Here is a 24537-nt window from a genome sequence, read left to right on the forward strand (position 1 = left end):
CAGCTCCGACGTTCACACAGTTTGGCCCTCACTCTATGAAGGCTCATACTCCAATGAACTCACACAAAGTAAAGGTCAATTCTTAAGTTATCTATGTCTGAGATACGTCCGACATTTGTCACCTATCAACTGGCATACACGTCAAAATCTGACAGCAAGTCATGTTATTCGCGAGTTAGCTGTTACACATACACTGGAACTTAAATAGACAAGTTTTGCTCTGCACGTATTTTATTCCATTTTTGAAAGGCAACCATTTGTTTGATATATTATGACTTTCTGTTAGGTTATAATGCATTACATAAACGTTCTGGATGTCTTTTTAAGTTTGTATTAGTATGGAAATATTTCTTGTCAGTCTTTTTTAATTGGTTTATATAGATATAGATATTTATAGATATCTAAATATTTGTTTGCTCTCCGCGTTTTTCTCAGATTCATTGAACACGTCTTCAACTACGTGGGGTGTTGACATCGAATACTTACACACTCCGTGGCAAACGTGCTTCATTGCACTCAGGCAAGGAAGTCTCTGGTCCCTCCTCTATCAATAACTCCCTCGAACATCACGTGCACCAGTTTGCTGTACTCCTAATCTCTTGTACTTGCTGACACAATTATTTGTTCATCTTACACCTCATTATGATTATGGTCTCTGCTGATGTAAATGTAATTACTCACTTTATGTTTCTTAAAAGGCCCATGGTCGTCTTTTACAATACATAGTCTACCCTTTAATATGCTACTGATAAACAGTATTTGATCGTCTATAGCAATACATAGTCTACCCTTTAATATGCTACTGATAAACAGTATTTGATCGTCTATAGCAATACATAGTCTACCCTTTAATATGCTACTGATAAACAGTATTTGATCGTCTATAGCAATACATAGTCTACCCTTTAATATGCTACTGATAAACAGTATTTGATCGTCTATAGCAATACATAGTCTACCCTTTAATATGCTACTGATCAACAGGATTTGATCGTCTATAGCAATACATAGTCTACCCTTTAATATGCTACTGATAAACAGGATTTGATCGTCTATAGCAATACATAGTCTACCCTTTAATATGCTACTGATCAACAGTATTTGATCGTCTATAGCAATACATAGTCTACCCTATAATATGCTACTGATAAACAGTATTTGATCGTCTTTAGCACTAGATAGTCTACCCTATAATATGCTACTGATAAACAGTATTCGATCGTCTGCAGCAATACATAGTCTACCCTTTAATATGCTACTGATAAACAGTATTTGATCGTCTATAGCAATACATAGTCTATCCTATAATATGTTGCTGACAAACACACTGCTAAGTTTGTGAACATGGCCGGATGGACTACATTTTTCAATAATGTAGAATATAAGATATAAAAATGTAGGCTTTTTCCATGAACACAATAGGCGTTTACAATGTACGTTATTGGCGTATAATAAAAAGTATATCATTTACAGTATAAGCATCTATCGTGTACAGAACAGGCGTATACATGCACAACCTCGACGTATAGTATATGCAGTATAGGCGTATATCGCGTACAATAAAGGAGTATATCGTGTACAGTATAGGCGTATATCGTATACAGTATAGGCGTATACCGTTTGCAGTATAGGTGTATATCGTGTACAGTATAGACGTATATCGTGTACAGTATAGGCGTATATCGTGTACAGTATAGGCGTATATCGTGTACAGTATAGGCGTATATCGTGTACAGTATAGGCGTATATCGTGTACAGTATAGGCGTATATCGTGTACAGTATAGGCGTATATCGTGTACAGTATAGGCGTATATCGTGTACAGTATAGGCGTATATCGTGTACAGTATAGACGTATATCGTGTACAGTATAGACGTATATCGTGGACAGTATAAACGTATATACCGTGTACAGTATAGGAGTATATCGCGTACAGTATAGCGTATATCGTGTACAGTATAGGTGTATAAAATTTACACCGTACAAGGTATAGTAGGATATTCAGTACAAATATAGGCGTATGTCGTGTACAGTGTAGGCGTATATTATGTTTTGTTTCTGAGCTATTGTGTGGAGGTAGTCACATACAAACACTGCGGGAAAAGACAGATGCGTTGTCTGTCACGTGCTGTTCGACATTTGAGAGAAGACATCAGGTAAATAGATATGTCTTTGGGGTAACAGTTCAGACAGAGGTGAATCTGACCTACAGCCACACCCCTAGCTCCGATTGGATAACGGCAGGGGTGCGGTAAATGCTCACAAATCACGTGACATGTTTGACATGACATTTTTGTATAAATAGCGAAATGTGACGTTTCCTTGCTAAATGTTGACAGGAGTTGAGGAGTTGTAAGAGTTTAGTTGGCTTCCAACCTCGAGTGTAATCCGCCCCAACACTAGCACGCTGACCAGGGTAAGTAGTACAACGTCCACTCCTGCATAGTGCCTGTAACACACACAGCATATACGTTATAGTAACAGAACCACAAAAGAAAAGCAAAGATATTTTTTTCTAGATCATGTTTTTTTTATGAACTCGCAATGTTTTGAAAGAAAAATTATTTGCAACGTTCCCATTTCCTAGCTCCTCCAAAAAACATTGTGGTTGGACATTGTCTCAATATGTAAGTTGCAGATGAAACAGTTCGTTGTTACACAAGTGTGTTTGTCAGACGGCTGTCAACATAGAGTGTGTCCGCCGTTTAGCGTTGAGGACTGCGATACACCGTTGATTCATGGCGGTGAAAAAGACGGTTTATGGTGTTCCCGTTGATGTGTCTACATATATGATCTAGCTAATGGAAGTTCATGGTCATTCGCTGTTCTTGGTCCGGGACGCACTTCGTTCAAGCGTATTTGCATCTGATCCCATAGGTGCTCTATGGATGTTGAAGAAAAGCCTTCTCAGTCCTGCTGTCGAGCACTATCACGCTGAAACTGAACAATCGGATGTCCGACAAATTGAGTGCAGCCTCAAAATATGGTCAATGTAGCGTTGCACTGCACGTCATTACCACTACTAGCAAAATTTCAAAGATGACAGGAGCAGTTTTGTGGTTAAGACTGACGCCACGACATTCGGACATCCTTAAGCTTTGGGTTCCGATACCATTTACCACTCTCAGATGGTCATTAGAATGACCTACAAAAACAAGTGGGTTCGCCACTGACGATGTCTTCAATTAACCGAAGATAGGTCTGACGATGATGTGAGGTCCGGACGGATAGGTGACCATCTACAGCGTACACTTCTCGGTCGAAGTCGACGCCTAACCGTGGAGTCACTAATGACATTGGCAAGGGTTCCTGTCGTGTTCCATGGACATTTGGAACAGATGATGCATGTGGTTCCTGTGCATTCGACGGTCTTCATGTGTGGCAGTAACTCGAGACCTGCCACTACGAGGTCGATCTGGCATTGAATCTTGTCTGGAGCGACAGATATTTCAGACATGGACCTTCAATACAATCACATCATAAGCACTTTCCAAATTCAGAAATGTAAAAGTGTCCTTTTGAAAGCATTCTTGGACATGTACTTTGTGATGTCAAAAGTGCATCCTATCTGGCGTTGCACTTATGTGTTTGAAGACATTTTAAAAGAATCGTCATTACATCAGCTGTTTGAGCGACTGGAAACAACATATGACCGAGAGAAATCATGTTCTAAAATATTTGTACCATAATACATATCTCGTTTCTTTTGTCGTTCAGAATACATAAGATCAACTTATCCCCAAGCCGACAAACGTACGTTTATTCTTATGTCTTTCCCACACTTGAAGCATGTTTTTTTTAATAAATATCAATACCGTTGTGATTGATTGATTGATTGATTGATTGACCTTGCTGAACAAAGCATTGATACTATGAACTATGAACTATGGCCAGTCACGCAAGGCGTCTGTACCTTGCTTTTTCCCCTGACAACTCTTCGTTCCCAGCAGTCAGACAGTGAGATGCTTTACATTATGATGAATGGGAAAATCAATATTTTGTCACACAATTGGAATTAATTTGTCGTTACTGATCTTGCCGGAGCAATTTGCAAAAGTTAAGATGCTCAGTTAAGTGGAGGTAGGTAATACATCACAGTGATACCGCGGGAGATCCAACTGTTACTGTGAAGTAGAAGGCCATGACTAAGCAGGTAGGCTAGTTGGTGTGCGGGTCCGAGCGGAGCTGTAGCTGGTGGTATTGTGTACAACGTGCCCTTGGTGATTGTCGAGGATACTACGTGTACAAAAGTGGCAAGTGGGGGCAAACAGAGTTGTGGTATTTGTATTTCCGTGACACCCAAACAACAGTCGGCACACACAGGTCGTTTTATGGGACAGGAAGGAGAGCTGCTGCTGTCATAGTTTACAATATTAGTCACATGACGTTTTACACAGGTCAAAAGCTGGGTTTGTTATTTTCCTGATTATCTGCATCAAACATCCAGGTATGTATCTGTTTTAATGCGAATAAATGAACGGCTGTTCAAAGTTCAAGAGTTTATAACCATCTTTACCCCATTGGTGTTGCATTGCTGCAAAGGAAACAACTATTGGTGTATTTTGAGCTTCCCGATCAAAAACAAAGGAAATGTCCTCTATATCTCCCTAAATATTAAACCTTCTACCATGCACAGTATACACCAAGTAAGTGAATATGATTTTATGCTGCTTGTGGCTTAATTTTATTGCAGGGGGGACACGGGTGGCCCAATCGTGTAAGGCGCCGCAATTCGCTGTGCAGAGTTGCGTCCCTTGGGCAAGCCAGAAACCTATGATTGTGGGTTCGAATCCCGGTTCGCCCCAATTATGTTTCTAGGTTTGTCAGCACCATACCTGTGCTCGTGGGTTTCACCGAAGTGATAAACGTCTTAGACCTGCATCACTTCGGGCTTCCCTCCCACATTAAGCTGACACGCCGTGATATGACTGAAATAATGTTAAAAGCGGCGTTAAACGCAACTCACTCACTCACTAATTTTATTGCAAATTAGAGGCGATTTTCTTAAAGTTCCAAATGTTAGGCAATTCAAAAGATAATTAATTTTTGATACATTTGATTCAATGTATGTATGAACAAAACATTTCCTAGCTTTCATGAAATGCTTGACGCACAAATAGTTTGTGAAATTCATCTCTGACGTCATAAAGATCGCGTAGGTTACCGGCAGATGGTGGTTTGATGTACTGAGATTTAGGAAAGTTAGATTCTTGAAAATTTCCTTTCGAAGAATTGTTTATGTTTGCTATCCATGTTTGTTCATAGATATCTTTCAGTTCATAGATATCTTTCAACGAACAAGCATTTTTAACAGATATAATTCTTGGAAAGGTCTGTGATGTGTATATATATCTTTATCCTAATTGATCAAAAATACCTTTTTCCGTATTCTCCGTATGTGATTACAGTTTCCCCAAATCCTGTCATTATCAATAAACGTATACACTAAAGGGGATATTTTTTAGGCTTTTCCATAAACCAAAAGAAATGCTTTTAACTAAGTTGACAACTGTGTATCCACCAAGCTCTCGTAAATCATAAAAATATGAATAGTTTTCCTTATTAAACATAAATATTTAAGGAATCTTAAATGTATATTTTCAAATCAACCTAAGTTTTCAAAACCCTGTAAAGAAAAATAGGAGTAACTAAATTATCAAAAAATCTTAAAATAAATCAGCAGACAGATTTAGTTTTCTAACTTGGCTTAAATCGAAAAACACAGCTTCGGTTGCCTTTTCATTTAGGTTGGTTGGTTTGTTGTTTAACGCCGCACTCAGCAATATTACAGCTATATGACGGCGGTCTGTAAATAATCGAGTCTGGACCAGACAATCCAGTGATTAATATCATGAGCATCGATCTACACAACTGGGATCGATGACATACATCAACCAAGTCAGCGAGCCTGACCACCCGATCCCGTTAGTCGCCTTTTACGACAAGCATAGTCACCTTTTACGGCAAGCATGGGTTGCTGAAGACCTATTCTACCCCGGAATCTTCACGGGTCTTTTCATTTAGGATTTGCTTAGTCTTTGTAAATTTGTTAGTTTTCTGAAAAGTGACGCCAAGTTATTGATAAGAATCAACATTATCTATCATATAATTATCACTTTTGAAGGATTGCATTTACATTTTTGATTCGCCCTGACTAATATAATTATTTGCGGTTTCGAATGATTGATTTTAAACTTCCAACTAACACAATACCTCTGAAATGAATCTAACATTGTTTTGGAAATCAGTAGGATCGTAGGATGATAGAAAGTCAATCGATGCACATTCCTTTTTTTAATCTTCAATAATTCAGAGAGATTATGTTCAGTAAAAAGGTGATCGGTAGTTCAGTATTATTTTCAGAAACCTGCTTGATCTTCGGTGGTGAAGGTGAGGTGAAATGGGCTTAACGTCGCGTCCAAAAGTATTGCACTTATATAGTGACGTACATGCACGTGTGTGTGGCTGCATGTACTAGTCCGGTCTAATGCCGATTTTATAGTGCTAGCCCAGTGAGATACCATGCCGCAGTTTAACATGAATGCCCCAGTCAGACAGAGTTTTCCGACTCCGAGCGGAACAGTCCATGCTTTAGCCCCTTAATACCGAGCGCCAGGCATTATCAACAAGAAGTATCTTTTAACGCGTTTGACGCGGCCGGGGATCGAACCGCGGGTGGACGCTCTACCACTAGACCACGGGGGTGGTCCTTGATCATCGGATAGAATGTGGTTTGTTTCAGTATAATTGCTCAAACTGTTATTTAGTATAGAGGTGAATAACTTTCCAAATGAACGCAGCAATGTTATAGGTCTGTAATGTTCAGGATGTTTGGTATCTACTTTCTATGTATATAGTGGTTTAATTACACCATTAACCCAATCAACCAAATCACAGAATCTGACTACCCCAGCCATTATATTCGACCAGCTTAAAAAGTTGTTTAAAATGTAAGGTTTTCAGAAGGCATGTTTGACGTAAATCTAACGGTTGTTTATAACAACACATGACATTGTTAAACTTTATATTTATTTTTGCCGATGAAGGAATGGTGTTTAGTTATATGTGTCCATTTATCCTGGCAAGATGCTGAAAATATTTTATAATCGATGATGGCAGCAAGTATTAAGTGTATGTTGATAAGCTTACTTATCCAGGCGAGCCACAGTATCGTGGCACATGTTTTCATCGTAGAAGTATAATATCCACATGAACTGTATTAGGTACAGACTCATCTCAGTGAAGCGGGTGAAACAGCGAAAGATAAATTACATAATTTCAATTTACATAGGCAATGTCTGATTTGTCAAAGCGAATATTTAGGACATAAACCTACTGAGCTTTCCATTTACAGATTTTTAGTGCAGACTTGATATCTGTCAATTTCAGCGTGTGGTTTCGAATACGAAAATATTACAGGTTTCGAATAGGGAATTCTGCCTGGACAGTGGTATATATATATACTTTTATTCCTCCATAGGAGAGTTACAAGGTATAATATTAAAGATAATTACATGACAATAATTACATTGTCAGAGAATACCACCATATACCACTGTGGTAACGGATTTTCTTAGTAAGTTCCGTCCATATATTGAAAACGGTAGAGTCCTCGAATTACACTTCGTGAGTAAGAGCGACAGGTATCTGGATCAGTATCCAAAGGTGGCTTACAGGACAACAAACAAGCTACAAGATCATAGTCTGATTTGCTGTGGAGTTCAACGCTGATGTCAACGGGACCTATACACACAATGTCACACCATAGGTTCTCTCTTATTGTTTCCTTACTCACACAGTGGCACAGTACGTGAGTCAGTAAGTCATGGTAGTTAATACCACAATGTGTACAGGTACCATGTAATTTGCCCGGTCTCCACATCGCACACTTGTGGACAACAAAACAGGCAGCTGCCTTTAGCTCAGGATAGTCTCTAGCTATCCTCCACGCCACGTGTGGGGTCACATCCGGATGAATACTCTTAAAGTGCACAGTGTCAGGGTCTGATGAAAGTCTTTCCCGCCATGCTCGTACTTCAAAAGTATTCACGGCTTCTTTGACTGTTCTTTTCCATATATTCCGTTCCAGGAATGTACCGGAACTAAGAAATGCCTTCAGATGACAGTACAGTGAGTACTTGTGGAGGATGCGACATATGTCTGGGACAAAGCCCATACTTGTGGATGAACACTTATGCATATACATGAAGATACGAGTCATAAAAACCTTCTTAGAAAGCAGATGATTAGAACAGTTACAGAGGTGGCCAAGAAAGAGTAGCTTCCTGATGTTGATAAATGATTCTATGGGGAGCCAGCCGAGAAGAGCATTAACTATGTCAGACCTAGTATGACGTGGAAGTCCCTGTGCCATTTTGAGAATGGACCTCTGTGCTCTTTCTAAAGCCAGAATTTCTGCCTTGGAAATCATCGACCAGAGTTCACACCCAAACATAGCCTTTGGAATACAAACTGCCTTAATAAGTTTTGGCTTGTCATGGGGTTTAGAGCGCGTTCATGCAGTCCCGATTTGACGAGTGCCATGGCTGATGCTTTCATCTTCGAGCAGCTCTCCAGAGTTCTCTCCCATGAGTTAAATTCAGAGTTCAATATAATACCAACGTGCTTAAGCTCATTTGTCACTGGGATATCACGTCCACAGAGTTCAACACTAGAAGCAGCTGCTTTTCTGTCACTATATCTGACAATCTGGCTCTTGGAAGGAGAGAAGGTAAACCGCCAGTCTGAACTATATCTTTCACAGATGGTCACCATCTTCTGCAGATTTGCTGATACTGGACTAACAATTGCTATATCGTCCGCTTGAGTGGGTGCCATTTCATGGATATCCAAGATCACTGAACCAAGATTGCTGGTGGACAGTTTCTGTAACAGTTCATCTATGTATAGCAGGTAGAGTTTTGCCGACAGGACGCTTCCTTGCCGAACACCTCTTGATAACGGAAACCAGTATGATCTTGTGTTATTAACAAGGACGCTGCTCTCGAGGTACTTGTAGCTATTGTCAAATATCCTCCACAGTGCATCTGGGATTCCAAGATGATACAGCTTGTATAAAAGTCCTTGGTGCCATACTGTGTCAAACGCTTTTGAACTGTCTAGGAAGGCTACGTTGATGACGTCCGATCGCTCTTTATAATGAAGTATTGATTCTTGTACAATAAAGGAGGTGTCACTGGAGGAAAGGCCTTTCTGGAAACCACATTGTTGTATACATGGAAAGGATTTACTGTTGGTGAGCTGTGGGATTCTTCTGCTTACAATGACTTCAAATACCTTGTATATAACCGGCAATAGGGTTACCCCTCGATAGGAATCCGGTAACACGCGAGATTTGTTGCCTCCCTTGAATATCGGAATGATAGTGCCTCTTTTCCATTGGGCAGGAATGTATCCAGATGTAATAACGAGGTTAAAGAGTTCTGACAAGCACTTTGTAAGGTATTTTCCACCATATCGAAGATGTTCATAAAATATGTTGTCCATTCCAGCAGCCTTGTTGCGTTTTAGGGTTTTGCAAATTGATGTTATTTCTCCTGGACTTGTTAGAAGATCAACTGATGACTGATCAGTGCTCTGTATGTCTAAACGTATCCTTTTCACGTGAGCCCCAATGTGCTTCCTAAACTCTTGATCAAAGTGAAGCTCATCTTGGTCGCTTGATACCTGTTTCATGTGGTTTGCCATGGTGGTACAGATTTCTTGGGGATTTCTTGTTTGCACACCTTCTGCTTCAAGGCATGCAATCTGTTGTTTTCTGTTCCCACGTCGAATTAAAGTCCAAAACATCTTCTGATCTAGGTCACCACAATCATCTATCTGTTTAAAGTACTCATTTTCATACTGCGCTGCTGCCTCCAATAAAGCATATCTAAATTTATCTTTTGCTTCCTTATAGCATCTGAAAGTGCTGTGTTCCCTTCCTCGGGGTTGCCCAGCATTGATCCATTCAGTTCTACAGTTCCACATGAACTTATGAAGGTTATCAGCTTTACCTTTCCAATATGGCTTAAGATATTTCTTAAACTTTTTCTTATGTAAATACATTTCACTTGCTTCTGTTAGACACTGGACTGTCTGATCACTATAGGTGTCTATATCACCATGTGTACATCCAACCTTGGGGCAAGAAATAGGCCAGAGAAGATGTGAGACTGCATATGTATAGTCCTGGATAGATCCATCTTCTAGAGCTTTATCCCATGAATATTTTGTGTAGACATTTCCTTGGTCGTCATCTGTCGGAATCTTGTCATATGAAATTGTGCAGAGAACCGGATGGTGATCAGAGACGTTGAATGGATTATCATCTTTTACACAAGCAGTAGTTACTAGCCCTTTGAGGTCTTCTGAGATCATTATATAATCGACGGCAGAGACTGGACCTCCATTATAAGCTTGAAAGGTAAATATCGGACCAACACAATTAGATTGCATGTTTACTGGAGACAAATTTGAACTGGTCAGGAATTTCGACAGAATTCCATCACTCACAACTGCTCAGAGCAGGATTGTACCTAGGTCCACGGGCAGTGGCATTAAAATCTCCCATCACTATTACACTGCCTTTCAAGGAATATGCATCACAAATGTCTTTTAGATTATCCACATAAAAAGAATAAAGTTCTTCAGGGCGGTTTGATGGGGGCAGGTATACACAGAAGATGTACATGGAGTGATCCTGTTTAAAGGACAGTTCTATTCCAGAGATTCTATCACAGTCTAAGTTGATTTCGTTGATAAAAGTCTTCATGGATTTCTTACAAAGTAATGCTGTACCACCACTAGGAAGGCCTCGTCGAGTACAATGCTCTGGTTCTGAAGGTGCTTGGGCAATATAGAAGTAGTCATTGTTAATAGTATCCATAAAACACAGATTATATTCATGAAGCTGGTGATCAGCTATTGCACAGATATCCACACAGTTAGCATTTAGGCAATCATTTAAATAAGGAACGCTAGACATGATGCCTCTAGCATTCCAACACATTAATGAAAGACAGTTATGGTCCAAGGGCATTATCAACGTAGTCCGGGTGTTTCTGAGTCTGGGGAAGTGATCTGATTGTTCTTTCTTTCATTAATATGTTGCCAGAATTGCTCGCGGGATAGCCACGGCTTAATAAAAATATTTTCGGGCCAGAAGTCTTTGCTTTCAAGTTTATCTTTATCTTTGGCTAGGACATTTACCTGGGCTGATGCTGTCCTCTTCTCATCACGATTAAAAAATCTCACGTAGGTAACAGTAACAGCTTTCTTTTCCAAGCAACGCCTCACAGATTCTGCTGTGTTGTTCTTGTGTATTCCACCCACATAGAACCTTGCAGTCCTGACTTTGGCAGGAGCTGCACGGAACTCTTCCTGTATATCCATAGTTGCAGCACACTGATCTGTGCCAACATGAACTACAATTCTAGATGGAGTGTTTCCCGTTGGTTGAGATATGGACGATTGGTTACATCTGTTGACAATGGAACTAGTAACATAAGTCTTGCTCTCATTCCTGGAAGGATTATTTTCCTGAGATGTGGACACGTGGTTACACCCGTCACTAATGGGAGTAGTATAAGACGTCTCGCTGTGATTTCCCTGTACACACTGACTGTATGTTCGTTTTGATACATCCGTTCCATTAGTATGTTGAGTACTCATGTCCATCTGTGTTATGTTGGTGGCAATTCGCGAAGTGTCTGTAGAATCGTGTCCGCGTGTAACATCATCTTGTACATCATGTGAATTACTCACATTTGCATCTCTGCTTTCAATATGTTTCCTTTGAATTAAGGTATCATGATCACGATTGTTGCTATTGTCGTTAGAATTATTCTTCCCATTTTCTGTGTGTTCAATCACATTTACACATTGTGATACTGTAATTTCATCCATATGTGGTGACTTTTCTGAAGCTTTAAGCTTCTGTTTCTCCATAGACGCCATCTTCCGTTTAATATCAGTCGCTGTCCTTGTATTAGTGCGACACGTTTTATCAACCTCTGTGACGTCACTTTCCAATGCGTCAAGACTTTTGCTCAGGAGCGAGACTTTTGACCTCAGACTCGTTATTCCCATACTACGATCATCCGAGATCCGTGTTATTTCGAGGCACTTTTCATCCACTTTCAACTTTGAGTCATTTAAAGTTTTTCTCAGGTCCGTAACCTTTTTGTCCAACTTTACAGTTATGGCTGTCAGCTTATCTACATCAACTTTCTTCGTCACCAATTCAGCTTGCATAACAGCTTGGTTTTCACTCGCCTTTGTTACTTCCCCTTTCAGTGTACTGAGACTTGTCTTTATGCCTTCGACAACAGATTTACATTGATTCAGTTCATTCTGTATGTCTTTATTCTCGCTTCGTAACTGTTCTACAGCCTTGATCATATTCACTCTCAATTTCTCTGCTGTAGTTTTCACCTTGGCTGTTTCATTTTTAGCAGCTTCGTAATCAGTCTTAAGCTGTTTATTGTCTCTTTGCAATTGTGTAATCTTTTGGCTGAGGCAATCAACTTCTTGAATAAACTCTCCCTTCACTTCAGCCAGGTCTCTCTCGAACCTGGCCATTGTCTCGCTGATTGCAATGAATGACTGGGCTTGCTGGGCTTCACTCACACTGTCAACAGCCAGTCTGCGTCGTGGCCCACTAACAATTTCATATAGCTCTTCTCCAAAATCTCCCAGATAGGCTCTGAATGATATGAAATTATCCTTAGCTAGTTTCCTCTGTAAGGTTTCGCCCTGTTTTGATCTTCTATCCATACGACGTCTTAAACAACCCTCAGGATGTGGGAAATCCTCCCGTTGTTTGCATTGTTGTAATAATACATGCCGTATCACATCTAAGTTACCGGTATTTCCATTGCATTTGTTGATTATTTTTGACATAATCACTTCTTTTGCGCAGTTTCCCAGGTCTGTAAGAATAACATTTAGCAGGTCGGGACAAGTACCTTGGTTGCTGACGGACCCTGGTGACTCCTCCATATAGCCTCCATTGTCGATCTCACATGTTTGATTCCGAGTTACCTTTTCCATTCTAACTCCACCCATGGAGGTCATGATCATATCTGAACAATCAAACACATTGTATGATTGTGTAGCCTCATTTGCTTCCACTGAAGTCAAGCTTTGATTGGGATATCCATTCAGAACTTGATTTGACACAGCGAGCAGTGAGGGCACGTCCACCTCGGACGCCATCTTGATTACCTTGGGATAAGGGGGAATAACTAGGGTAACTTTACTCATTTTGACATGGAAGTGAAATTTCAGGGCTTAATGGAATCAACCAAAGGTAATTGTTTAGCTGCACTGCTACATTGATCTATGCAACCTTAAGGGTTAGCGAGAACGAGTAACTGTTGTTTGGCACCATTTTGTCAGCAGTGGCCAGACTAGATCGAGGCGGTAATCAAGAAAAAGTCGAAGTGCACAGCTTAAGAGATGGAAAAAAGAATGGAACTAGTTAAATATTCACCGTTGTGGTATTGGACAAGTACACAACATCGAGAAAGCGACAGCCTGGGTACCATGCCGTACAGTCTAACATGTCCAAATGTAGATCAGCAATATCTTGTTCATAAAAAAACGACATTACATTAAGGCCCGTGTCTAGTCTAGAAAGGATAGTGACAACAGGGTGGCTAATGGGATGTTTTACCAACCGTTGAATTTCATGTGATATGTGTGAGATGAAGTTAAACTGATCCAAAAGAGAAGTATGGATTGAGATCGTGATGGTTAAAACGTGTCCAGTGAAATGGAAACATTCCTTCTGACTGAACAGCTTACATGGAATGTATACATGACACATGGAGGCCGACATAGGCAGGTTGTTGTTTCTTTAATATCGGTATCATTGATTCTTTTAGTAGTGAATAAACTATCCATCAGCAAGACATATTACCTTTAATCAATATATACTGGACCGCAAAAGAAACGTCACCATGGATAGATATATTGGAAACCTTATTTGTCCAAACACTGTAAACGTACTTTGAAACACAACACTAGTCTCTGAGAAAATGACATCACAAGTCAGCATCTCGTGCGTCCGCCATTTGCATTGATGACTACCGTGCAACGTCGATACATGGAATGGGTGAGGCGGCACTTGAGCACACACCCTGAGGAACGCCTGACGCAGTTCAGCCTTCAGTTGTCGGCCTCGGTCGGACGTCATTCAGCCGTCTTTGAATCTCGCCCCACAGGTGCTCAATGGGATTTAAATCGGGACTGACGGCAGGTTCTGATGCCATTCTGTCTCTTGTTGCTCTCTCGCAGTGTGGGCACGGGCGTTATCATGCTGCAACTCGTGGTTGCGGCGACGTGGCAAATGAGGTATGGCGTGTGGTCTCAAGACTTGATCAATGTACCGAGCTGCTATGACATCATTCCCTCTCCCTGGACCGATGTTCTAGAAGACCACAGGGCCGACCCTCTGTGCAAAACCAATTCCACCCCACACCATGATGCTCGGACCGCCCCATGAGTCTCTCTCAACAACACCATCATTCGAATAAAGTTCCCCGCGACTCTCTCTCTGCCACCTGCTGTTGAGATACAGTAACGGCTCTCGTCTGAGAAGAGGACTCTTCTCTACTCCTGGTGGCGCCAATGCTGGTGCTGTGTTGCCCACTGAAGACGGTCCCGGTGATGACGTGGTGTCAGAATGGGACCTCGGTGTGGCCTGTAACAGTGGAGGTTTCTGCTCGTCAATCGTCGACGCACGGTGTCCGCACTAATGTGTCGCTGGTGTGTTTTCGCAGCAGTAACAAAGCGATCTGGAAGACAATCTGACGATCCTGACGTCGGGTGGTGACCCTTGGTCTTCCACTACGTGGTCGGTCATCTGTAGTGTTGGTGGTCTGGTACCGTTGCTGGAGCCTGTATAAGGTCCTTACGTGGACTTGAAATGCATTGGTTACTTGCCGGGCGGTTTGTCCAGCTTGCAATCATCCAAGGGCTTGGTGTCGCTGATTTCTTGTCAATCTTGGCATGTGGTAGCAATTCATTAACGAATGAATGTTATCCGATCTGGGTGATTTTTATAATGCAAGAACTGGGGGAACGCATTTGCATTTCAATTTGCACGGAACTCACGTTCATCGGGTTACCATGGCCCTTGCCGAGATGCGTTGGGGCGATCTGTTTTATTGTCATCTGCTTTGTTTTTTATCATCAAATTTCTTTTTTCCGGACAAGATGATGTTAAATTTTAGAAACTTTGACAAAAATTACCCAGATTATTTAAATGACAACTTTCCATGCAATATTACTTTGGGTGATGTTTCTTTGGCGGTTCAGTATAGTTTATTTTGTCTTGGTTTTATAGAGATTGCTACGAGGGTGTATCAAAAGGTTTTGAGTCTAACATATTTAGGACAGTGAGGATACCCAGCACTGCACTAGAACATTAGCACACCAACTGTATTACATGTAGTTTGCTTTTGGAAAAGATAAAAAAGGATACCCCTTGTGATAACAAAATGGGCAAAACTGTCTACAGAGAAGTTTCTGATCCTGGAGGGTCAGTCAGCAAAATGCGACTGGTCGCTGTTAATGGGAAGACCTCTCCATCATCTGCCACTATTAAACGATGGGTCAAGGAATTCCAATGCGGTAAAGAGAGACTAGAAAATCTAGTGATGAAAAACCGGCGAATAGTACTCCATCAGTAGGAGGAAAAAACATATCATATTGGATCCATAGAAACCATCATTCATGAACATCTCCTTGCTGTGTGCAAAATGGTCACCATCAGTAATGTCCTGTTAACCAGGTACAAAGACGAGTCAGATTATCTTCATTTTCGGTTAGTTACCTGTAATGAGACCTGGATCTATTACTATAACCCAGAGGGCAGAATAGAATTAATGGAGTGGAAACATGCCGTGTCTCCCAAAAACAAACACTATGAAGGGATATTCCCACGTGATCACTAGGATATAACATATATTCACCATGAACATAAACTACATTTGTATACTATACATTTTAATGTGCACCCTTCGAATATCGACCTGGAATGTCAGGGAAGTTATGAATGGAACACCACGGCTCATCTCGCTCCTTAATAACAACGATGTGGTTGTTATTACCGAACACTGGCTAAAAGCAGACAATCTCAACTATCTCCATTCATTGGATAATAAATTTAATGTAAGCGCAGTGATCTGTGATGATACCTGTGTCAGTAATCGTGGATCTGGAGGTATTGCTATGTTACTCAGGACATCAACAGAATACACAGCGAACCAAGTACCATCTGAAGATAATCACGTTGTGATAACAAGGATTGTTAAACCTACGTTTGAAGATTTATATGTACTTGGGACAAGGCTACCTTCAACTAATCGGAGCACTAGCCAGTATAGAGACGCATTGGATGCACTATGTAACACCTATGACAAATATTCTTGTGTCGGAACATGTGTAATAGCTGGCGACCTCAACGCTGATATTAACCACTATCCAACTAGCCAAAGGACAAAGCTTCTAACGGAACGCCTATTCAACGAAAGGAATATAATAACAACATCCTCTATCTGCCCTGAAGCGCCAAAAGCTACCTTTCGCTCCAAGGACAATACAAGGAAATCAACTGTGGACTACATATGCGTCCCTGAATATATGCGAGGCTACATAGATAGCTACAATGTCAATACTGACGTGTCATATGATGTATCTGATCACTATCCGGTATGCAGCATACTTCGTATACAACGTTGCTCGTCCTTCAACTATCGATCCTCTAAGATCTCAGTCAAATGGCCAAAAGCTGATGATACAGATATTAAATTGTACGGCAGCGAAGTTGATAAGCTCCTGAACTTCACAATGGACAGTAACCAGCAGACAGACATGGTATCTTTGATAGAGAGATATAACTCACGTGTAACAAACAGTCTCCTCACAGCCTCGGTAACAACAATCCCTAATGGTGTATATCGACATTACCTTCGACCTTACTGGAAGTCGGATAAACTGGATGCCTACCATTATGATATGAGATGTCACCGCAGGAATAAACGTCAAGCCGAATGTAGACTTGCAGAAGAGCTATACAGGGATATTGAACAGAGTTGTGATGTAGATGTTGGCTACTTTTACAGGAGAATCAAAAGTATCCGAAGGAAACAGTCAACAATAAACACTTTGAAGTACAACGACAAAGTAGCAAACGATCCTGTCAGTATTGTTAACACCTGGAGAGACTATTTCAGGGATTTAGCAACTCCTGACTATTCAAACAGAAATAATGAATTCAATATGTCTGATGATGAGATACAAGTATTGAACAGAGAGTCCCTTGGACAAGATAACACTATCCTGAAAGACCCATTCACATCAGAAGAGATTAGCTGTGTGGTAAAGACACTAAAATACCGAAAGTCCTCCGGTCCTGATGGTGTGACTAATGAACATATAAGGCATGCTGGAGATAGGTTACTACATCATCTTGTGATTCTCTTTAACCTAATAATAAAACACGAGTATTCTCCGTTACCTTACAGAACTGGATTCACAATTGCACTTTATAAACAAAATGGAAAAGACAAATGTGACCCCAAAAACTACCGCGGTATCACCATTACATCAGCTATCGGAAAACTGCTAGAGAAAGTAATCATGGAGAGAATACAGAGTTGGATCAACCGTAACATTATATTCCCCGATGACTTACAGTTTGGATTTCGGAAGAGTAGTGGGGCTCAGTTTGCAGCACTAACTCTGCAAGAATGTATTGCATATTTCAAACAATGCAAGTCAGTACTCTACTGCACTTTTCTCGATAACGAAAAAGCGTTTGATAAGATTTGGCACAATGGACTGCTGAAAAAACTATTCACTCTTGGAATTAATGGAAAGTGCTGGCGATTTATCAAACATTCTTATACCACAGCAAGATCTTATATTACATTTCAAGGTCAGCAATCAGAATACTTTGCAATACGTAGAGGTGTTGGACAAGGAAGAGTCCTATCAGCATGGCTTTTTCTGGTTTACGTTGATGAACTTATTAAAGAACTGAAACGTACAGGCACTGGCATCCAAATAGCAAACATGACAATTCCGACGTTACTACTTGCATATGATACCACCTTACTTAGCACTACGCTTAAAGGCATGCAGGACCTCATAGACACTGTAGACGCGTATGCCCTGAAATGGAGACTTACCTACAACCCGTCCAAAAGCTGTGTCATTGCTTTCAACACCAGCGTTAAAAGGCCATTGTCATTTAACCTCACCATAGGTGGAGAAACAAATAATAGAGTTGAGCAGACGAGATATGCAGGAGTTATCTTCTCCCATAACACTTTGACTAAACGACGAATTGAATCAGCATGTCACAAAGCATTGAAAACTCTAAACTCTCTATATACATCCGGATTAACCATGGGTTTAATCCTATCATTAGTGCAAAGATATGGCGAACTGTTATCTTGCCAAATGCTCTCTACTCATGTGAGTTGTTCACCAACATAACTGATGCTTCATACACAAAACTTGAAACTGGAAACCACCCAGAGAACGTCAGAAATTAAAAGTGTAAACAAGCAAAAAATCACACAAAAATGGCATAACCTATATCTAAACTCAAATAGCCAAATCAAAAAAGTGTTCAGCAAACCACTAACCAAACCAAAAATTCTCCATCGATCCAAAAAAATCGACAGAGTAATCACTAAACTCCAAACAGGACACACCAACCTAAATAACCACCTAAAAAAAATTTAAAAACACACTACAGGTAACCGCCCACACTGCAAACAACCAGAAACCCCAGAACACGCACTCATCCACTGCACACACTACCTAACACATCGAAACGCATTACAAACCACCCTCAATCTAAACAAGGCTCTAACTCTAGAAGCAATACTAAACCCACAAAATAAACTAGAAAACTTCAAGGCCTTAGGCGTATTCTTAATAAAAACGGAACTAATAAAACGCATCTAAAAACACAATAACCTACCAAATCAAAATCACATAAACAAACAAACATCCACCATACCCAGCTCCCTTAGTTCTCCTCCCCAATCCCATCAGCATCTATTCCAAATCTCAAAATTACCAAATTCTATATAAGCAACCCCTAAAACACCCCTCTTGGGTTGCACAGACCACTTTCGCCCCTTTCGGAAACACATTAAATGGCCTGGCCGGGCCCGTGTGCGAAATACGCATCAGTCGGAAAGCGCACGTTAAATCTCCAAAGTAAGTAAGTAAGAAAGTAAGTAAGAGAACGTTTGCCCGAGGTGCACAAGGATTCCCTTGTAGATCAGCATGCGAGCCCACCATAACAGCAGTTGGACTATGGTCAATGCACACATATATAGACAAATGTAAACTGTTATTCTTTGGTCGACTATGTAGACAGAATAATTCCTTTATATCGAAGAAACTTTTCTTATGGCTATTAGGCAAATGTATAGCAGGATTCAACATCAACAGCAGTTTTATACAAGAGACAGTTTTACTGTTTAGAAAATATAATATAAAAGAAATACTGCTTGCTTATCTTAAATATGGCACTTTTATGGACAAACAGAGATGGTGCTCTGTGGTCAAGAAGGTTCTTAATCAATATGAACAGTCATTAAACTCCAGCGTGCCTCACAACACACCAGGGCTACAAACCTTTTATGAAATTCACCCGACAGTGCGTATGCATCATTTGTGGAAAATAGCATACGTTCATCCAACACACAAACTCTACATATCATCGATGATATATCTGGCATCAGTAAAACCTGGTTATGTCACATGTACACTATGTCACACCATAGTACCGGACTGTACAAAACATGTCATCATTGACTGTGAAGCCTCATACATCAGAGAAATCAGATGTGCGATAAACTTTCTTCACTGCTGCATATAAACGATTTTATTAACTTTTGTGACCAGGATGACAATGCAATGTTGAACTGTTTGCTTGGAGGAGATCACAACACCTTATGTCGTGTTGATTTTAGCACTTGGATACGATTTGTGTTGGTTGTCTCAAAGTTTGTACATATTTGCAGGTTACACATCAAACAAAACATGTTATAACCGTTACTGTTCACAAGCTCCTACCTAGAAGGGCATTGTATTCATTTTTTTTTTGTTATCTGCGTTCTGTTCACTACAGGTCATATATGATTTGACCTAACTTACTGTCATATGTAATCTTCTATTATTGGAGGAAATAAAGAATGTCTGTCTGTCTGTGGACGTAAAACATTAACTGATTTTACAATAATGTGTTTGTTTGGTAGCAATGTGCGAGCGTCGTGTGCTTCACTGATTCGTAAACAGGCTTATTGTGTTCTATTATTCCTATTTTGGTTACTCCCAGCTTAAACCATCCTATTCACAGAATAAACGCCAACTTAATTGTTTAGGTTTGGTCTTACTCTTAGATACGTAGGTGAATGCACATGTTGTTAGAAATCGTTATATCATCATATGTTACTTATCCATATCTGGTTAGTTTGCAAAAGTCTTCCATTTTCATTTGTCCGAGATAAAAAATTGTTGCCTGACACAACCAGCACAGACAATTCTTTACCTCTCGGTGGACACCAAAGTCAATCTGCGAAATATAAACCCTTTCTGTCTGTTCCATTGTTGACTTCACACACTTCCAGTGAACGCAGGTTTGCCTCTCTACATTCATTGTGTGACGATATCCCTCCTTGAGGACTTGTGTGCTACCTCTCTGTGACGTTAAGAACTCAACATCTTTAATCCAGCCATGTTGATGCTTTACCATTTCAGTCAGTCTTATGGGGAATAACGACCAATTCAGATGAGCTCTGATTGGCAGTCAGGGACAGGTGTGGGATAGTTTTAATATTGAAAAAAGGACAATAAGGTATAAACACCTGACGCAAAATATGTAAGTTGTGGGATTTAAAAATGTTCAAGATAAGGATAAGGGTGGGTATGCTGTGGGAAATGAAATGAAATGAAATAAAAACTAAATCTTCTCAACATCTTTGTGTCATTCAAGATCACCCTGGGCAACATACATGTTCGTTACCGCCATGTACATACGATGCTTGTAAGTCAAACCCGTGTCATTTCTGATACATGCACTCGCACTATCTGTGGCAATAGATGAAGCGATTCGTCCTCAGCACAATGTTATGTAAACTGAACGGGCTGATGTCAGGTAATAATTGTGTTACAGTATATTTTGACTTAAATTACGGTACTCGATAGTGTCAAGTTGTTCATGCTCATTCATGCTTCAGAATTGGATATATTGATTTAATGGTCATTCAGTTGTAAGACATATTTATATGCTTCACTTTCTCCTTACTTGTCCTATTTATCGTCACGCTAGAAGCTCTATGAACTACTACCCAAATGGTTTTGATATGAAAACAGCATTGTAAGGTAACAGGAATTTAACAAGAGATGTCAACCGCAACAAGTCTGTCCATGATTCCATGGAAAATGGTGTTTTTTACACTGATTATAAATGTATAGTCTTATATGCATATGCTTGTAGTCTTGTTAACGTGAGTGGTCTTAAGGAGCGTCTTACTACATAATCTGTTTTGTTTCTTGGCCTCAAACATTTGGTCTCTACACTAATCTAATTATGTAACAGGGAGTGGTGTTAGGCCCGTTACGCCTGTTAAGCAACCCCTTTCAAGTTAAGTTAACCATATAAATATTTAACTGTATTGGTTTAACCTCACCGTGCAGGCAGTCTGTATGGGAGTAACATAAGCTATGCTGTTTTAAGTATGGGACAGTATCACCAGTGGCAAATGAAAAATGCCCCAAGCCCTCACTGGTCGTCCCCATCAACAACGACCTCAGGTGAAAACTGACCAAAATTGAAGAAATTCAACTCTGTAGTTCCATTCAACACTGTGATGCTTTAGTGAATATTGAATTTGTTCCAAATCCAGAAGTCGGCCGTAATCTTGTCTGTCTATTGTAGTGAATAAAGCAGACTGCTGTATGATCTCCGGCAACGACGAGTAGGAAATTCAGAGTATACAAACAGAATGAGTTGGGCTTAACGCCGCTTTGAACAAATACACATTTACATAATATCTCTTGATGACATGATGTGGGGATTTCAGCCACTCATTTTCAAAATTCTTTTACCAATAATTGTACTAATGCTTTACAAACGCCAATGACAAATTCGCTTTGACAAGTCCTCGGAAGAGTCGATCGCCATGACACTATCACATCTATCTGTTACATGTGGAACGATGACAAGCAACACCAACGTTTTCTGAACGTATGATATAAACATATTTTTATTCAATGAATCTGGATCGGTAAACAAGCGAAAAGGCTTATGTTAATACCTCTCCAGTACAAGTTATATTCATGAAGGTATTAAACAAAACAATACATGATGATAAACTAGATACGTTAACAAGAGCAAGTGATCATGGACAACAGTTTGGTGTAATGAGTAGAACAATTATATACGCGGGATTTACAGTCTCACGTTAGTTTAAACCCTTTGGAATGGAATATGTATGAATGTACTGATTTTAAGATGATTAGATTAGGAGTTTTTGTAAAATTAGCATTATCTTTCAATATAGTGTTAAGATCAACTCCTCAGAGTAGAAGAATGAATCATGTCTTACAACATTATAAAAGGGACAGGAAAAGAAATGGTGTGATACATTTTCATACCTGTATCCACAAGAGCAAGCTGCATTGTCAGAAAATTGTCTTTCATGTCAATGGGCATTTAGATTGTTACATCCAAGCCTGAGGCGAGAATGCACAATTTGACAAAATCCACTTCCAAAAGTTAGATCAATGTACAAATTGGTATTTTTAATCTCTTTAATTCACCAACAGTTCCTGCATTAATAATTATTGTATTAGTGTGCAAGTTGCTCCAGGTGTACTACATTAATGTGTGTGTTTTCTAGAAAACATGTAATTCAAATAGACATAGTTAGTTTTTTTGCTATTGTTGCATCATTAAAATGTAACATATCCTTTCCTTCATCAGTCAACCCTCATTATTGTAAAACCAATGTGTCAGGACAGCTTAACACAATGGTCAAGCCAGGCATGCAAGTTGAATGGTGACTAAGTGTTAAACAACAAACAAACAAAGTGTCACGGTCTTAATCCCTTAAGCAAATGGACGCCATAATGAGCATAGTCGACGGCTTAATTCCTCAACTTAGATTTGTTCAACCTAAATCACTTCCCTTTTGTGAGCATTGTTAAATCTAGGAACAACACGACCAAAGAAATTATAAATAAATTCGAACTTGAAGTTGCCCCCTAAAACTACTCCAGGCACTACTCAAAGTATACAATCTCATCTACCTAAACGGACAGGTTCCTACTCCCTGGAAACAGGCCCTAGTCATACAAATCCCTAAACCTAATAAACCAGCTAATCAAGCTAACTCATATAGACCAATATCCCTAACTTCAAACTTATGTAAAGTAATGGAATCAATGGCTAAAAATAGATTACAACATTACCTAACCCAAAATAACATCATAAACCCAGATCAAAGCGGTTTCACTCCTGGCTTAAATTTCTGGGCCGCGTCCCAATCAAACACTCTCATCCAAAACTTAAAGAACCAAAACATCAGCCCCAAAAACCAAGCTCTAGCACGTAAACACCCCTTACTTACCCCAATATCCCAAAGAATAACAAACTACCTAAATGAACACCCAAACAAATGGGGGGGGGGGGGGGGGGGGGGGGGGGGGGGGGGGGGGGGGGGGGGGGGGGGGGGGGGGGGGGGAGGTGTGACCGCTCTTGTTTAACTATGGGAGGGGAACCTTTCAAGGAAAACTATGGGACGATTTAGTACCCATACTCAAACTATTGGGGTGTCAGCAGAATGATTGCATCTATCCAAATGTCATTGAAGTTCACGTAACTTTGTTTTACTTGAAGGTAAGCCCTTGTTCTGTTGTTACCTGAACTGCATTTTAACCGTCATGGTAACTTGCATGTAATGTTGTAGTTTATTACTTGCCCGTGAAGAGATCACCCGTTTAATAAACATACAGCTGTATTACACATTGTGTAATACCAAAACGCGTGCTTATGTACTCTCGAAACACGTTTCACGAACAAATATTGAAAGCTCTCAACATCCCTTGGCTTATTCAACGACATTGCTTGTGGAGTTGATAGATCACTGAGCAACCGTGTTGCTAGGCTGACGTCACATGGCATTGTTTCGCCGATGGATCTTGCAACAAAATTCCACAAATTACGTCATCGGATATTGTGACGTTATTGTAAATCGCCGTTCCACAAGGCGATCGCAACGACAGTCGTTAGTCGGTTAAAGTATGTGAGTTGCGATAGTCTTAGCCCTACGATAATTTTGTGAATTCTAAAGGTGGACCGTTGTATGGTATTAAATTCATACGTTTAAACATTTGACGTGTTTGAAGTATTATTCTGTTAAACTCAATTGGACTATGCCGTGGATCGCGTAAGTGTCAGCCTATTCATACTCAACAGTATAATTCAAAAAACGTTAAAAA

The 24537-nt window shown here is 40.1% G+C and overlaps 1 protein-coding gene across 1 annotated transcript in view; it reads left to right on the top strand.

Annotated features, from left to right (window-relative positions):
• Window positions 1–2327: 2327 nt before the first annotated feature.
• Window positions 2328–24537, top strand: part of LOC124120813 — an 83098-nt gene continuing 60888 nt past the window's right edge. Inside the window, exon 1 of the mRNA XM_046483672.2 lies at window positions 2328–2416. The gene's annotated coding sequence lies outside the window, so the exon portion shown is untranslated. The remainder of the gene's footprint in view (window positions 2417–24537) is intronic.

The sequence above is a fragment of the Haliotis rufescens genome, unplaced genomic scaffold (genome assembly GCF_023055435.1).
Source record: "Haliotis rufescens isolate VD_foot unplaced genomic scaffold, xgHalRufe1.0.p SCAF_2, whole genome shotgun sequence".
Lineage (NCBI taxonomy): Eukaryota > Metazoa > Mollusca > Gastropoda > Lepetellida > Haliotidae > Haliotis > Haliotis rufescens.